A 16,620-nucleotide genomic window follows, 5' to 3' on the forward strand; every position below is an offset into this window, starting at 1 on the left:
CTTACCAGTTAGGAACCTGAAGCTCAGAGAGGTAAAGAGACTTCTCCAGGGTCATACGAAGGATTGGAACTCTCTGGCTGGTTGGCTTCCAAGGTCGTCGTCCTCCACTGTCTTTGTTAATCCCCTCCACTCAGAGCACCCCCCCCCCCAATAACAGGACCCCTTGGTTCCATGGCCTTTCCTCGGGCGGGCAGCTCTGCTGTTTGCAGGAACCGTTCCTGGGGCTGATGGGAAGGCATTTTCCGTCCCACTGGCTTGGCCCTCAGGTGCTGCTGAGCCTCCTGATGGCCGCAGGACCGGGGAGAGGAGCCCCAAAAACCCCATCTACAGAGAGTCAAGGCAACAGCCTGAGAAGCAAGATTTTAATGTGCACCATGCCTAGGAAGGCTGTCACGGGGTTTAAATCTTAGAAAAAGCAGAGTCTCCGGACTGACGGACAGAATGCGTACATGGGAGCAGGAATTCTGACTGCCAGATGCGTCTTTGCAGCTTGCTAGCTGGGATGCTTGAGGTGAGCCACTTTCCTGAGCCCATTTCCTCACCAATAAAATGAAACTATCTTCCTTGGGGTGAATAAATTACAGGCTGTACAGAAGAGTTTCGGGAGTTTTTCCTGCCCAGTGCCCACAGAAGGGGCCAACATTGTGAGGCTCTGTGTGCTGGGGCCACTGGAGGGCAGGGAGGAACACCAGAGAAACAACAGTCAAGTGTCCTGGGTGACGTTTTCCTGGGTCCTGTATGATGCAGCCACAGAAAATAAAACCTAAGGCATAATAACAACTTAGATCAATTCAATCAGAATTCTTAAAGATGGGACCCAGGCAGGAGTATTTTTTCACGCTCCCTACGTGACTGCAACATGCATCCAAGGTTAGGTGGTCACTGCGTCACGCCCTCCCCCAGGAGGCCTTTCGCAGAGCAGCTGTCTCCCCCATGCACCTCGCTGAGCCCAGCCAGGCACAATGATGCTCTCGCCTGCACTGATTGGGAAACCTAATTGCCTTAAGGTTCTGTGCAGAGCCAGCCGGGACTTAATCATTCCATTCACATCAAAATATTTACTCCAAATAGTCATTACCACCTGGAATGGGCTTGCAGATAACTAGGGGAGGCAGTGGGGGAGGCAGCAGAGTTCAGCACACCCTGGAAGGGAAGCAGGCTGTTTGCAAAGGTTGCTGTCCCCAGCCTCCGATGCTCAATGACTCTCCCCCCACCGCACCCCCTGAGAGATTACTTGAGTTAAGTGTTTGCACTTTAATGCTCCAAGGCCTGAATCATTCGATTCCGCCCGGCGCAGGTGCTGGGGCTGGGGAACATACGGTAAAAGATTTGCATAAAGTGAGTGATTTGCATGGAGTGGAAAATTTGCTTGCAGTAAATAGCTAAGGGGAGGATAAAATTATGGCCCAGAAATGGCCTAAAATAATGTGTTAATTTGTAGCCCTAGTGTAATCTGAATGTTTCTCTGAAAACTGAACGTCTGCCTTCAAAAAGAGAGCTACCTAGTTCTTGGCAATCATAGCTCTCGTCCTGAGAGTCGGGTAGGATTACAAGTGATGGGACACAAGGGTGAGTGGGCCCCTGCATGTCCCACTGGCCAGGCGCCTGACCCTTCTGCACCAGCAAACCTCCCTGCTCAGCACTGTCCATGCGCTCCGTTCAGGCCCAGATGCAGCACAAAGAGGTGTTTCTCCACTGGGACGTGAGCTCCCAGAGGGCAGGAGGAGTATCCAGTTCAGCTGGATGCCTCCCCTCCAGCACCTCCAGCACAGGGTCCCGCACCATTGGAAATGTTTTCAGCTGCAGGAACAGAAAGCCCACCCAACAACAGCTTAAACCATGAGAACGTTTATGGTTTACTAAAGGAATTCAAAAGTAGTTTGGAGGAGGGGCAACTCAATGTCCCCAAGACGCAAGGCTCCTGGAATCCTTCCACTCTGCCATCCTTGAGTCATGCTATTGGGAGGGCTGCGACAAGCCATCACATCCTCATCATCCTCTCAGGTTAAAGCACAAAAGCAAGAACCCAGGGGGCTCACAGCTAAATGCCCGCTCTATCTCACCGGAGAGGTAGTTTTCCAGAAGCCTGGGCAGACATCCCTTTATCTCATTCACCAGAGCTGAGTCCCAGGGTCCACCTCCAGACCAATCCCTGTCAGAAGGTAAGAGGACAGAACCTGGGCACATTGCCGCCTGATCAAAATCAAGACTCTGTTAGCAGGGAAGAATCAGAGAACGGGCGTTGGGTAGAAAACCAGGGCTATCTACCAGTGACAACACACGTCTGCTAACGAAGAGGAGGGACAGCTGCTTATGGGACCTACAGGGCGTCTTCTCTCTCCACCGAGCCCAGATCCAAATATCAGGATCTTATCACTGCACAGTACAGGCGCACAACTCAGTACGAAGCGTGATGAAGCGAGCATGGAGGGGGAACACTTGCATGGCGGAGTTCCGTTCCCCGCCACCAGCATGGAATTTGGGAGATAGAGGAGAGGGTGCTGCAGGAATTCTATCAGGAGACGGAGTCTGCTCTAGATGCTAGCAGGAAGAGTGTTGCCATTAACCAAGACAATAGTGGTAATGTTGCTAATTACCAATTACGATGTGGCAAGCACTTCTTTCAGACCATCAATTTTATTTTTTAATTTTTTCTAGTCATCTTCAATTTTTTTTTTCTAGACCTTTATAGATTTGCTTTCAGACCACAAAAGCTAATTCTGGTCATTATGACACGCCAATTAATGGAGAAGTATATAAATAAATAGTCAACAATAGCTCTCTCCCCACCAAAAAAAAAAAACCCACTGTGAACAGTTTAGCAGATCACCACATTTTCACTATTCTGCTTTGAGGCTCATGCCTCTACTGTTTGGTTATCTTTAGCACTCCTGAAAAAATCTTGGGAGAATTCAATATTCGCAGAGAAGACCCATCGAGCCCTCCATGTTGACTCTGCTCCTTGACTTCAACAATATTTGCCCATGTTCCATTCTCACCCCATTCCCTATCCCCATGATACCTCTTCTTGAATCTCACTGACACTCCTTGGCCCCAGGACTCCTGCCTGTGTTACAAAATTTCCACCTCACCTTCTTCCCTCTTCAGTCTGGACCCCTTGAAGCATCCCATTCTCCATCCTTGCTAACGCTTTAACAGCTACCCCCTTAGTTCTTCTACCCAAGAGAACCCCAACCTTCAATCAGTTCAACTCTCATCTCAGTTCAACTCTCATCTTTGCTCACTCATCCTCCCAGAGAATGTAATGCAACTGAAAGAAACTATACATCCCTCAGCTGGGTGCCCTCAAGCAACAGATTCCCAGCTTCCTGGGGACCATTTGCATTGTCCTTGCTCCCATGGGAGACATGCACATTTCCAACACACTCCGAAGGCTAGACCCTGAAATGTTAACAACAAACAATTTTCAGAGAACCAAAACACTAAAATAATTTGTAATTTCCAAAGCTATTGATTAAGAACCTGTAAGTACCTCATTAAGTATGATTATAGCAAAAACGAGATGGAAGCGAATTAGGCACAAAGGAAGCTAGAACTCCTGCAGTTACCTCACCTTCTCTGCCTCCCTCTTGAAAAAGCATTGTGGGATCAAGTAAGTGAGAAACGCATTGGATGAATAATCTTGAGTCTGTCCCAATTTAAGTAAATCACTTAATACGTTGATATTTTTAATATTGTTAATGAAACTCAAATGATGCTAGGACATTTTTTCCTAGTCTCAGACCCATGTCACATCAGAAAAAAAATTTATGTCTATGGTTCTGATTCTCAAGACATTGAAAGACAAATGAATCCTTCTTTAAGTTTCCCTAGAGAAACGGAGATGGGAGTTTTATGCACATTGTACAGCAAAGCGTCTTAAAATTCCTTAATTCCCTGTTCAAGGTGGATGGGTTATTTACAAATATGATTGAACTAAGGCTCACCGTACCTTTTCTTCTTCCTGGACACAAGGGAAGACTACTTCCCAGTCTCCCTTGCAGTTGGGTTGGGGCCATATGAATGGTTTTAGTAAATGGAACATGAACAAATGTGACTTGCATCACTTGAAGCCCGTAGGTAAGTGGGAGCTGGTGTGCCTCCTACATACCTCTTAGTTTTCTTTCCCTCCTGAGGGAAACTGACAGTTGTATGTGGATTTGGGAATATTTCAGAGAGCCTGGATCCCTGAATCATCAGATGCAGGACAGCACCCACAGGCTCCATCAGACTTTGCAAGAGCAAAAAATAAACTTTTGTCTCGTTAAAATACTCAGATTTGAAAACTGATTTGTTATAGCAGCATAACCTCTCCTATCATGATTAATATTATTAATATGGTCCTGAGCAAAGAAAATAGAACCCTTTCTTTAAAAAAAAAAAAAAATTTTCTAGGAGCACCTGGTTGGCTCAGTGGATTAACCCTCTGCCTTTGGCTCAGGTGATGATCCCAAGGTCATGGGATCAAGCCCCACATTGGGCTCTCTGCTCAGCAGGGAGCCTGCTTCCCCCTCTCCTTCTGCCTGCCTCTCTGCCTACTTGTGATCTCTTTCTTTCTCTCTGTGTCAAATAAATAAATCTTTTTAAAAAATAAAGAAAAGACAAATTTCTAATATCAAGAAGTCTAGGGACGCCTGACTGGCTTAGTCAGTAGAGCATGCAAATCTTGATCTCACGGTTGTGAGTTCAAGTCCCACGATGGGTGTTGAGCTTACTTTTAAAAAAAGGAGAGAAAAGTCTAGAGTCTCTAGAAGACTCAGGTTTTTGATACCTTTTGTAGTCTCCACAGTGCTCAACAGAATTAGTTTTAATCTAATCTCTGCTAGTAATTTATTGAACAAGTTACTTAACTTCTCTGTATGTCTGATTCCCTGTATGTTAAGTGCAAATAACAAGAGTGCCTGCTTCCCAGGGTTGCTGTGAGGACTAAAGAGACAAGACGTCGCAATTTTACTTTGAGGAATTTCTTCTACAGATAAACTCACACTTGCACCCAAAGAAATACACAGAAAGGTTTTCATTGCCCTGTTCTCTGTAAGAACAAAAGACTTGGGAACGACAAAAAATCCCTTAAAAGGAAAGTGGTTTAAGAAATCATGACGCATCCATAAAATGGAATGCCATGCAGCTCTAAAAATAAATAAATAAAATAAATCTTTTGGGCTAACATGGACAAATCACCAAGATATACTGTTACATGCAAAAAAGCAAGGAGCTGTAGAAAATGTATGAGATGCAACCATTTTTTGTTATTTGAAGGGCGTGCCCACGTGTGGTTGCTCCCGGATTTAAAAAATTCTAGACTCAACATATAAGAAACAACGTTTGCTTCTAAGGAAGGGAACAAAGACAGGTGGGAGAGGAACTTATATTTTACTGTATATTTTCTTGCCCTGTTTCAATTTTACGTTCATCGGTTTTGAGAAAATAAGTAGCAATGTAAATAAAGGGCTTATCACTCAATACCAATGAGTGTTCAGTATTATGTCGTTGTGGAGAATGTTATTGTAATGCATTAGTACTGATTTCTTTGGGCTAACCAGTTTTCTGCCTCTGGCTCCCTTGAAAAGCCTGTATCCTACCTCCTTGCCCTCACCCCATTTCTGTAAGGAGCAGGAGAATCAGGAACTGTGGAGACCAAATTCCCGTTTTCAGTTCTGTGCAAAAGAAACAGTTCCACCTGGCCACAGTCTGCAAGCCAGCATAGCCCGGACCGCCTCTCAGGAGAAGGTGTGAGGTTAGGCTTAGAGGGGCTGGGAATGTGGCAACACGATGACTCCAGCAGATGGAGGTGGCTCTCGGGGCAACGCCTGTCCTTGAACGGTAGCCAGGACTCCAGAGTTTGTAGTCAACTGCATCACTGTCATCCCTGCTGTGTGTTCCACCGCATGGCCCCAGCACAAGGATGGGATACTGGATGAGAACGTCTCCTCCCCAGGGCGGCCACCCTGCCAGCCGGGCACTGCCCACCAAGGAGACAGTCAGTGTGGGAGGCTGAATAAGGGCCCCCCCAAATACATCTGCATCCCAAACCCTGGAACCTATGGATGTTACCTGATAGGGCAAAAGGCCCTCCTCAGTTGGGACTGAGTGTAAGCTCTTGAGATGGGGAGGTTGGTTATTCGGGGTTAGCTGGGTGGGCCCAGGGTAATCACAACAGACCTCAGAAAGAGGTTCACGGGAGGCTCTGAGTCAGAGAAGAAAGCAGGGCACAGGGGGAAGCAGAGAGAGAGCTGAAGATGCTACGCTTCTGGCTTTGAAGACAGAAGAAGGAGCCAGGAGCCCTGGCATGGAATTCTAGAGGCTGAAAGGGTCATCCTCCCCAGAGCCTCCAGAGGGAGTATAACCCTGCCAACACCTCAGTTTCAGCGACGTGAAACTCATTTTGGACTTCTGATCTCCACGACTCTCAGACCATGGATTCGTGTTGATTAAAGCCACGAAGCTTACGGAGACTGGTTACAACAGCCACAGGGAAAGAATACAGTCAGGACCCACCTCTCATGGTCACCCCTGCTGGGCTCTATTCACCTGCCCCTTCCAGCTGCCTTCCCAGGCACACCTGACCCTCCGGGTTCCCAGAGGGCAGCCCGTGGCCGCAACCTCACATCCTCTCTGCCCCGCATCCTAGGTTAGAGTCCCTTGGCTAACTGGCACCACCTGCCTACTCTCTGGTTCTCTCTGGCTCTACAGGGATTCGAGGGGCAGGGTTTGGCTCACAGAAGGGCTGGGACCCTTCGACTTCATGGTGGGGAGAACAGCTGTCATGCACACCATGGCCTAAAGCAGGGATGAGGAGCTGGCTTCCTGTCACGAAGGTGTGACCCTGGCCAGGTTAGTTGGCCTCCCTGTGCCTCTGTTGCCACACTCTTAAGACAAAGATACCAACCGCTCTCAGCTCTGGGACTCCTGGGGGGAGTAAATGGGTTAATAAATATAATTCTCTTGGAACAGGGCCTGGGACATGGAAAGAGCTATAAAAGGACTTCATTATGCTCCTCCCAGAGGATATCAGGCTTTCCAAAGAAGGACTAGAAGCAGTGGCCGAAAATTGCTGACCATGGGGTAGAGATTTGGGGTAGGACAATGTGTGCATCTATTTATTTCTAAAGCTCGAATGCAGGCTTTCCTGGGTCCCAGTGCTTGGTAGCCTGGGCACAGTGAAGAGTCAGAGCCACTCCCGGGAAGCGGCATGTGCCTTCAGAGCAACTGCCATAGCTTGGGCCAGAACTCCTTCACCTTAACTCTCCCCTGCCCACTCCTCCGCTGCATCAGGAAGTGTATCCCTGGACTGCCCAGGACTTCCGATCTTCCACTGTGAAGGACGTCCCGCAGGACTGCGGCGATGGTCGCTCACTAGCCCTGGAGTCAGCCACACCTGGATCCGAAAGCCCGCTCAGCCAGGATGTGGACAGGCCATCAGAAGCTGTCCTGTAACGTTGGTCCCTTTCATATTTTTGCTTGAACATTTTCCCCGAGGTTACAAAAGCAGAGTCGGCCCCAGCTTCTTGGGCTTCTACTTTCAAGGTGCTGTTTGCCACAAACCATCCCTAGGCAGCGTTCCCCGCACAGCACCCTCGGGCAAAAGTCCACACTGTGTCTCCACGCGGTGTCCCCCACAGCGACATGCAGTGACTCACACAGCATCTCCACACCCTGTCCCATGCAGTGTCCCCATTCAGTGTTCCCGCACGTGGTCCCTCTTCTAACTTACTTACAGATGAATAATAACTACCTTCTCTCTTTACCGCTGCCCAGCAGTGACAGACTCTCTCCCCGACCCAACTCCAGCTGAGCCCTCTTGTCGGCGAGGCCCTTGGCTGGGCCTATAAAGACTTGAGCAAACACTAACACCATCAGGGCTGCAGCCCTGAGATGACCCTAGATCCCCTTAAACTGCCTGCCTGAGAAAATCCAAGGCTTCAAAATGAAATGACCCTTTCTTCCAGAGGACACCTGAAGACAGGGCTCTGGTCTCCAGCCTTGGTTGGAGTGGAGGAGCAAACAGGTTTCACATGGATCAACCCCACCCCCAACTTTTTGTAAATTTTCACTGTCTTTACTCTACTGAGCCCGCCACCCCACCCCTGCTTATCCCTCTCCTTAACCCCACATTCTCCCTTGAAAACACCCAGTCTTGGTTGCACAAACCAAAGTTTGAGTTTAGGTCACACTGGACTCTTCTCTTTTGCAATAGTATGTTACTGATTAAAATCAGTCCTTACCACTTTTTTTTTTTTTAGATTTTATTTATTTATTTGACAGAGAGAGAGAGAGATCACAAGAAGGCAGAGAGGCAGGCAGAGAGAGAGAGAAACAGACTCCCTGATGAGCAGAGAGCCTGATGCGGGGCTCGATCCCAGGACCCTGAGATCATGACCTGAGCTGAAGGCAGAGGCTTAACCCACTGAGTCACCCAGGCACCCACCACTTTTAACCCTTGCCCAGCTTTGTTCATCTTTGACACCAGGCACCAAGCTAAAGATTTCCCATTACAGTATTTCATTTTGATTCTCATGGGAACTCTATGAGATAGGGTCTGTGGTTACAGATGGGGAAACTGAGGGTCAGAGGAGTCTTTTGCTAAAGACCACAGAGCTGGTGCACAGCCTAACTTACTGTCCTGCCTACCACATGCTTCCTTGCCGTGAGCCTGTTGCAGAGAAGAAAGCAATCATTTGAATCAGAGAACAACATTCTAATCCCAAAAGTGACATGGCTTCAAGCTCAAAGCAGAGATGGGAGCCGTCCGCTGGTGTGGGAGCCCCCGGCCCATCATCCGTCAGCAGGAGGGGAAAGTGCTGGCGACCAGAGCAGAGGTTTGCAGTGAGCAGGCTCTGGGCTTCCGCGGCCACATCCCATTTTTCTGAGCTCATCACAGCAGCTGTACTCCTCTGCCTCTCAAGTCATCAATTCTGACCCTGGCGTCCAGCCACCGGAGTGATTTTATGGCACCTGGGGGCTTTTGTGTGAAGCCCGGTTTCGGCACCCGGACAGATGAAGGGCTCCCCCACCTTCTTGCTATTACCTGGAAGGAATTTGCTTTGTTTCCTTTCTATGAGATTAGAAATACATTCCAAAGCTCCTGTGAAATCTGTTGGGCAGAGCGGGCCTGAGTAGCCTTGGAAGGTCTGGTCTCTGCTCTACAGAGAATGACAGCCCTTTGACAGCTTAAGAAGCGTTGAGAGAGGTGCTCCGTACGTGTGATCTGAAGACTAGATTGTATTTCAAATACATCAAGTGATCTTCTGAGTCTCAGTTTCCATAACTCGAAAATGGGACCCATGTCTCCAGCAGCCCCTCCCTTAACTGCTCGGTGTGTCTATGCTCCAGAGAAACTGTGGGCCGTCCTAGGTCAAGAGTGTCCATCCCTAATCCAGTAGCCCATCACAAGCCAACAGAACCTAATTTCTGAAAGACAGTCAGCTTTCTCCCCCCAAAACAGCAATGTGTTGTATTGAAAGCTCAATATTTTCAATAGTTTAATTTCCATGCATTTTAGCTTTGAAGAATAATTTCAAGTTTGGGAGATTCATTTTTTTAAATGCAAATTGGCTTTGACTTGGAAAGAACGGAGATGGAGTTCTGGGGTGGGGCCTCCGATCTTAATGGCATATTTGCATATCAATGGCCTCTTACTTCATTTGCTGCCTTGGCCCCCCTCCGAGCTTAGATGGCTCAAGACGTAGTGGGAAGATGGGAGAAAGGCTCGGCGTTCTTCCTTTTCAAAGTTTAAATATAGGAACTGCTTTGAAATAAAAATTTCCCCATGGACTTTTGAAGTCAGGCTGAGCAGATAAAATAGATAATATTTTATCAAACTTACCAAGACTGTAAGAGAGTGTGGAATGAATTCTCTCGCATTTGCATGAGCACGCATACCCTTTGGAATTCTCGGGAGGCCCACTGGCAGGCCGGTCGCACACCCGCACACCCAGGTGTTTATCGACTGCGGCACTGTGCCCTCCATGCTGGGGCGACCGAGAGGTCAGACACGGGCATTGCCCGTGAGCACTTGGCAGTGGGGAAGACAGATCCTAAAGAAACACGGAAGGACCGCAGAAACACGATCTATAATGCGGGCTAAAAGGGGAGAAAAACAGAGTGCTCTAAGATTGGATAACAGGGAAGACTCCCAGAGGGAAAGGGCTAATGAGACAAGATGTGAAGGGAAAACGCATGTGAGACACATGTGCGTGCATCCCAGGGAACAGGAGACAAGTTGTTTGGGGTCAAAGAGACTGAAAAGGGGGGCAGTACGGCCACAGAGCAGAGAGCACCAGGAAGAACAGGGCACATAGAGGCCAGAGGGCTTAGCAAAGATTTCGGTCTTTGTTGAAAGAGCAATGAGGATCCATTTGGTTCAAAAAAGAAACAAGCTCGAGTGGGTTCATCTGTGCCCACCCCGACCCCCACCTCCCAACAGCAAGCCAAGACTTAATTACAGTTTCAACCCATCCCAGGAATGAGACCTTCTAGCCTCAATGGGAAATTTCCTGATCAGTACCAGTGAGGTCAGCTGCAGGATAAACAACCCGGTCATGCCCTTCCCCTCTCCCCCAAAAGATGTGCTCATCAGAAATAATCCTTTCTTTTCTTTTGCTAATAACCTTCTTGCCCCATCCTCCTATCTATGAAAAGGTTCCTTTTGTACGACTCCTTGAAACAAGGCCGTACTCGCTAGAGGAGATCGTTCATGAACCACTTAATAAAGCCAATTACATCTTCAAATTCACTGGGTTGAATTTTTGTTCTTCAACACAATGAAGGATTCTAAGCAAGGGAATGAATCAGAAAATTTACATTTTGGGGCGCCTGGGTGGCTCAGTGGGTTAGGCATCTGACTTCGGGTCAGATCATGATCTTGGGGTCCTGGGATGGAGCCCCAAGGGTGCCCCCTGCTCAGTGGGGATTCTAGTTCTCCCTCGCCCCCTGCCCCTCCCCTCACTTGTGCATGCGCTCTCACGCCCTCTCTCTACCTCTCTCTCTCTCAAATAAATAAAGTCTTTTTTTTAATTTACATTTTAATAAGATACTCTGGCTGCTCTGTGGAGAGCAAATTCAGAAGGGAGCCTCAGTGGAAACCTGAGAAGCAGTTAGGGGACTGTAGGGGGGGTAGGGGCTCAGACTAAGGCAGTGGCACAGAAGACAGAGAGAGTGGATGGATCAGACAGGAATTTAAGTGGCCAAAACAGCAGGAGTGGGCGCTGGGCTGGCCACAGGAGGAGGGGAAAGAGAAGCGTGCGTCATGGACGAGGCTCAGGTTTCCACCTCAGGTAACTGAGTGGGGGTGCGGCCGTTCCTGGAGACAGCGGAGAGCAGAGAAGGTGCACACGTAGTGAGGGGCTGGTGTACAAACTCTAGAGAGTTCGGTGTTGAACATGTTGGGTTTGAGGGACCTTAGAGACAGCTTTGAGATGAACACAGGGGACTGGGTTTGGGGAGGCGGTCTGTGCTGGAGGTGGACATGTGAGAACCTGCTAAACCGGGGGGTGGGCAGGGATGAGATGATGTCAGAAGAGTGAGAAGACAGGAGGAGCTTCCGGCGACCGCCCAACACTCCTGCTCCGAGCCATCCGCACCACTGGGCCCACGCAGCTCTCCCGCGTGCCCGGTGGGGCATATCTGTACTTCACTGCTGATGTACTTCATCCCTTTTCCAGCCCAAACCTTTCATCATCTACGTAACTTTGAGACAGGAAAACTGTAGGGACCCCACAAAGGACTACTTCTTGCTCGTTTTCCTGCCTCTATTCTTGCCAGGACATGCACCCGCATCTCACACATGCCTTATCACACCGATGATGTAGGTTCTCCTCAGAAAGGTCAAGGAGTTACCGACTCTTTGGAGTCTTCCAGCACAGTAGATAACAACTAAGGAGCGACTGCTTGAGGTCATCCTGAACATTCTACCACCAACTCCAGACACCTGGACACTACAACTCCTGGTTGCAGGGTTTGAGTTAAGGAGGACATCCGAGCACTTGTCTTTGTTTTGACCAGTTCCTAGACGCCTGAGAGGACAGGTGTATCAGACCACCTTCCTCAACAAAAACCCCAGGTCCCAAGCAAAGATGACACCCACTCTTCTAGCCTTTCCAAGTCTCCCAGATGCTTTGTCTGTATCTGCTCTCTCTCTCTATCTTCAGTAAACTCTGCTCTCACTTCCTCTTGGCTCATGTTTGCTTTCTATCCTGTGCAAAGCCAACGACCCTCTTGGCTCATCCTATGGGACACCCTCTGGGTCGTTGGACACACCCGGCCCGCACCAAGTTTGTATTCTTGCCAAGGATATATAGTCTGAGTCTAATCATGAGGAAACAGTCAGACTGATCAAGATCATGGGATAATATACAAGATAAGTAGCCTGGCCCCTTCAAAAATATGTCCTGAAAGACAAAAATAAAATACATCTAGAGGGCAGTTCTAGAATCTAGATTAAAGGAGGGAAAAATGACAATCAAATATAATATGTACCCTTGATAGGATCATAAGTCTGGAGAAAAAGCATTATTATAATATTTGGGGGACAATAGGGAAACAAATACGATATATTAGAGAGTATTTATGATATCAATGCTAAATTTCTTAAGTGTGATCATGACACTGGAGCACTGGAGTTATGTGGGACAATATCCTGGTTCTCAGGAAGTATATGCCACGAAGTGTCTGGGGATGTTTATAACTTTTTACTGGTTGATGGGGGGGTAAGTTTAATGTAAGAAGGGAGAGAAATAAAGCAAATATTGGAATGAAAAACCAACTGGAGACTCTAAATGAAGGCTTTATGAGTATTCATTGCACTACTCTTACAAATCTTAATTTTTAAATTTCTTAAAATACATAGGGAAATTGCAATGACTTCTAAGGCCCACTACCAGACTTGGGCCAGAATTTACAAGGGCACAGCGCTCCATAAGACTGCCTTCACTTCAGAACCAACCACAAGTTTGGGGGTCCTCAGGCCACCCTCACATCTTGACCTGCTGGCTACAAATTCAGGAGCTCTCACTACACCCTCAGATCTGATAACTCACTAGATCATCTCACAAAACTCGGGAAACTGCCATAGTTATAAGTAGTTTTATACAGGAGAAGAATAAATCAGAACCAGCCAAAGGAAGAAACATACAGGAGAGAGGGGCCTCTGGGAGGATCGCATGTTCTCTCCCCCTGGAGTCAGGACCCGTTACCCTCTCCTACACTCTGTGTATGTGTGACCATACACAGAGCATTTCCACCAGGGACGTTCAGCCAAAATTCAGTGTCCTGTTCCATTACGTAGCCATGATAGTTTGGCTCATTGGCCACACCCCTTTTTTCTTCCCTGGGTCAAGCTGATATCATAGGGCTCAAAGCCCCACCCTCTAATCACAGCATTGGTCTTTCTGGGTTGGCCCGTCCCCACTCTGAGTCACCTTACAAGTATAAATTCCCAGGACCTACAACAGATAACAAAGAGTCTTTCATTACTCAGAGGACTTTCTAAGGATTGAGAGGTTGTTCCCCAGGAACCAAGGGCAAGAGCCAACCACATTCTCTCTAACACAGAAATAAGACAAAATATATTTAAAAGCAAACCTTTTTTTTTTTTTAATTCCATCAAGAACCACAGTAAACAGGCCTTGAGCATTTGAATCAAAAACTCTCAGACTCCAGGGACATTGTCTCAGGTCCCCCCAGACTCCTACAGCGGCACTGGCTGTTTGCATCTTGAGTTTAATGAGGCCACTTAGATGTCCCAACAGTTCCCATTTCAAAGGAAAGGAAAAGTCAATTCCCTTTTCCACACAGGGTCGGCTGCACACAGTAAGTACACAGTTGTGCGGGTTGAGGAAATAATTTGCATTTGTTGCCCCCATCCTTCCCAGTTCAACTGAAGCTGCCACAGTCTTGGGCTAATCACAGCCTAGACTACTTCAATCAAATCGGACCCTTCTAACTATCCAACTCAAACAGGGAGGAAGTAAGAATTCCATGAGCAGTGTGAAAAATCACTGTATAATTGTAAATTATAACTGTAATCAGTCCTCTGGCCCCTGGGCCTTCTTCATCTCTAAGCTGTGAACCAAAATGACTTACTGTGAACATAGCTGTGGGAGAAGAGCTCCGAGGCACAGGACGGAGAGAACTGCCTTGTTCACAGGCCTAGTGGTGAGAACAGAGGGAATGTTCATAAAAAATGAAAAATGGAGACTTGTCATCAGCAAATAGAGACTCAAGAAGCATCTGGATTTGCTCTGTAACTAATTTGTTTCAAAAATACAAAAGTGAGGGGGGAGCCTGGGTGGTTTAGTTGGTTAAAGCACCGACTCTTGCTTTCAGGTCAGGTCATGATGTCAGGGTCGTGAGGATGAACCCCGAGCTGGGCGCCACACTCAGTGGCGGGGCTTGGGGGGGGGGGGGTCTGCTCGAGATTCTCTCACTTTCTCTCTCCACACTCCCTCACCATGTGCTCTTTCTCTCTCACACAAAATAAATAAATCAATCGATAAAAATAAAAAAAAATATATGTGAAAGTGAAGGGTACTTGGGTGGCTCGGTTAAGTGACCAACTCTTGATTTTGGCTCAGGTCATGATCTTGGGGTTATGAGATCAAGTCCCACATCGGGCTCCATGGTCAGCAAGGAGTCTGCTTGAGATTCTCTCTCCCTCTTCCTCGGCCCCTCCCCCCATTCATGCACACATTCTCTCAATAAAGACATAAATACGTAAATAAATAAATAAAATCTTTTAAAAATATGATAGTGATACACACACATAGGTTAAAAAAAAGGGTAAAGAGGATTTACATTCAAAATGATGGACAACTGGGGTGGTTGGCTGACTCACTTGGTAGAAAGCTTGATCTCAGGTTCGTAAGTTTGAGCCCCACGCTGGGTGTAGATTTCACTTAAAAAAAAAAAGATAAAAGACAAAAATGTTTAACAACTGTGTCAAGAAGGGCACAGAACAATCGGAACAGATTCTAGACACTGTACCAGAGACGACCCACTGAAGAGCAGTCTGGATATATGACAAAAAAGAGATTTTTCACCCCAGAATCCCAGCTTCACTCCTCAGATGGAAGTACAGTTAATTTCTCAAAACTTGTTTCAGAAATGCTTTATGCATCTATCGGCCCATCTGTGCACTTAGGTATCCCTTTTTGTATAGATCCATGTTTCTGAAAACACCATACTGCTCTGCAGCATATTTTTTTAAACAATGCATCTGAGACATCTTTATGTACCTGCAAACGTGGGGCTATTTTATTTTTGTGAAGCTTGAGTGATGATGCTGAAGGGGAGCAAATTTTGTCACCCCAAGATCTGTCTCTTTAGCATACTGATTATTTTAAGCTGGTTATTTTTTCTAAAGATTTGTTTATTTATTTATTTATTTGACAGAGACAGATCACAAGTTGGCAGAGAGGCAGGCAGAGGGAGAGGAGGAAGCAGGCTCCCCACTGAGCAGAGAGCCGGATATGGGGCTCGATCCCAGGACCCTGAGATCATGACCTGAGCTAAAGGCAGAGGCTTAACCCACTGAGCCACCCAGGTGCCCTAAACTGGTTAAATTTTTAAGAAAATGCAGACACAAGAGAAGTTCTGAAACCAAATAGAAGTTACCTTTTTGTATAAGGGAAACCTCCTTTTGTAAGGATGGCTCCCTAGCTGTACCAAGAAATGGGGGGTGGGGGACAGGCAGTGAGTCTAGATCTCTAGAAGCTCTTATCAATGGAGAAGATATGGATTTAAATCTGGATGACAACCCTACCCTTACTCACTCTACTTTTCTTGGTGACCTCCCATATCTGACTCCCCAACCCCATCATCTTCTTTTGTCTCTAACTGAAGATGGTATTTAAGACAATGGCTTTGGACATTTCAGCAGATTACTCAGTCTTGCTGAGTCTCTTCCACAGATAGAGGAGGTATGCACATTATAACACTTTTTGGTTCATTTTGCTCTGTTAGTCTGCCCTGTGTCGATTTAATTAGTAAGCCAGTCAAAGAACTTAGAAGACTTGAGGGGAATTTTTTTTTCTCCCCAGCACTACTCAGTGTGTGGTCTGTGTACCAGTGCTAATCCAGGACCTATGTGTTCTGGCCTGAGAAAAGTAAGGGAGAGCTTGTACCAGAATGCAAAGCAACTATGTCTCTAAACACACTATTCACTTCAGCTGCCTTTACATATGTACATATTGTTATTGTTAGTAAAATCTTCTTGATAAAGTCATTGCTTGACATTCTGGCTCACACGCCTTATCTCCCAGGAGACTAATAACAAACAGAATGCCTACTTTGAGCAATGCCATCGTTGAGTGTATACACCGTAAGTTATTTAACCAATCCCTTGGTTTTTTGAAAGATTCATTTATTTACTTTGAGAGAGAGAGAGAGCACAAGTGGGGGAGGGAAAAGATGGAAAGAGCAGAGGGCCCAAAGAGAGGCTGGATCTCACGACCCTAGATGATGACCTGAGCCGAAATCAAAAGACAGACGCTCAACAGACTGAGCCACCCAGGCGCCCCCAAACAATCCCTTCTTGATAGGCCCTTGGGTTATTACGAGGGAGCATACATACGTCTTTAAGCCCTTGGAAGACTGTTTCTGTATAGATTCCTGGGAGTGAAA

The 16,620-nt window shown here is 47.1% G+C and overlaps 1 long non-coding RNA gene across 3 annotated transcripts in view; it reads right to left on the reverse strand.

Moving 5' to 3' along the window:
* LOC116594948 overlaps nt 1-16,620 on the reverse strand; it is a 101,233-nt gene that overhangs the window by 75,842 nt on the left and 8,771 nt on the right. For 2 of the 3 annotated variants that reach the window (XR_004287475.1, XR_004287476.1), the window contains exons 3-4: nt 14,834-14,893; nt 14,083-14,148 (exon numbers count right to left, since the gene is read on the reverse strand). This is a non-coding gene — a long non-coding RNA (uncharacterized LOC116594948). The remainder of the gene's footprint in view (nt 1-14,082; nt 14,149-14,833; nt 14,894-16,620) is intronic. The other variant, XR_004287477.1, reaches the window with a different exon arrangement.

The sequence above is a fragment of the Mustela erminea genome, chromosome 7 (genome assembly GCF_009829155.1).
Source record: "Mustela erminea isolate mMusErm1 chromosome 7, mMusErm1.Pri, whole genome shotgun sequence".
Lineage (NCBI taxonomy): Eukaryota > Metazoa > Chordata > Mammalia > Carnivora > Mustelidae > Mustela > Mustela erminea.